Source organism: Capsicum annuum, chromosome 10, assembly GCF_002878395.1.
Source record: "Capsicum annuum cultivar UCD-10X-F1 chromosome 10, UCD10Xv1.1, whole genome shotgun sequence".
In the NCBI taxonomy this organism is placed as follows: domain Eukaryota; kingdom Viridiplantae; phylum Streptophyta; class Magnoliopsida; order Solanales; family Solanaceae; genus Capsicum; species Capsicum annuum.
Genome location: NC_061120.1, coordinates 159,561,470 through 159,563,233, shown reverse-complemented (window position 1 = coordinate 159,563,233; position 1,764 = coordinate 159,561,470).

Below are 1,764 nucleotides of genomic sequence, written 5' to 3'. Positions count from 1 at the left end.
GTAAGCAAAAGAAAAAATTCTTAATTTCAATTGGTTTAAAAGATTTATGACCTTTTATTTGTAGCATGATTATGTTTTTGACTTTGTTGAGATTGAAACCCTTTAGTTTAGGTACGTAGTTGCAGCTATTTTTTGCATCAACGTGTCTGACTCCTTTCTGAAAGTTACTCTTGGGAGCATCTCATGAGTCTTGTGTGGTTATAATGTGTAGCCACCATTTTTTGTACCTTTTCATCAAAAAATGATATGGTTAGCCACTATTGCCTTTTGTGTTAAAGCGTAACAGTACATGCTATTGGCAACTTGCACATTCATATATTAATGTAAAAGTGAGTAGCCATAATTTCAGATGTACATGTTCTCTGGATGCCTTATCAATGTCAAGAAGTATTTAAAAACATAGAAGTTTGCACATGTTTTTATGTATGTTCTTTTTTGGCGTGTGCGGGTTTTGGGGTGGGGGGTGGGGGGTGTATTAAACTCAAGTTGGACAGAACCTGAACCAACATCAATTTTGACAGTTTTGCGCTTGAACAGTTTTGCATGAACATTTACCAAAGGCTTTCTTGGGTTGATAAAACTGGAAGCAATTTCTCCCAATTCTCTCTCTTATATGTTCTAAATTCTAATCATGACAAGATGATTTAAAGCAACATATAGAACTTGGTTGTCAAAATTAGTGCTTTTTTTCATCTCCTCCATATTTCAATCATGAGAACCTGGTTTTGACTAATAAGATCAGATGTGGCTGAAGTCTTTACTCGTACTTGGCTTCTGCACTTGATTTAGTAGGCATATCTTGCTTACACAAATGTTTGTGCACGTCTCTATCCTTATATAACGTATCTTTTCCTAGAGATCCTTGATATCTAAGAATTCAAATTATTGCGTTCCACTGAAAGGAGATTTCAGATGGTATGATTGTGATATTCTTGAGCTTTCTGATCAGTTTTTGCTCTCACTTTTGATTCTATGATTCTGTTACAGTCTAGGTCATATGCGTAGCAATAGCAATCCAGTATAGTAGTATGACTGTACCACTTCAATGCAAGAGGGAATTTTTGTTCATTCAGGTCTTTATGACAATGTTATAAGCGTAAATAACCAAGAAAATAAGGTTTTTATTGGAACACTGTTGTAAAATAATGAGTAAATTACTTCCCTTGAAAGATGCCAGTGTCCTTAATGATAGAATAAAATGACCAAATCGCGTTTGTGGAGATTGACCTATCTATAGGGATCGGCACAATCGATGCACTTATTCAGATTCTCCCCCATTCAACAAAACTTTTGTGATTTTTCTATATAAACCTCTTTAGCATGTTCTCCTTGTAAGAAGGTATGTTACTACTTCCCAAATGATGAAGAGGTGAAACATGGTTTTCATGGAGATTGAAGAAATGCAATTTTTTCACCACAGATAAGTATCAATATATCAATACCGTATATCTAATTTTTTTTCTTTGGCTAGTTGAGGATTTATGATCAGCGTTTCTTTTTGATTATATCTTGGTTGTAAATATTCAATAACATTCAACTAGAGTCGTTCTTTGGGGTGAAGAGGCGTCTCCTAATTACTATTATTGGTGTAGAGCATTCATCTCCTTAACCTCTGGTCACAGCACGAGTCCACGATGAAACTTTGCTTATCCTATGTCACAGCCTTAGCTGTTCGAACTGTAGATTATTTCATAACAGACGGTGTGAAGATGATAAATAGTGTCAACTCAAGAAATCGTGTGAGGGTAGCAAGAAAATCGTGTA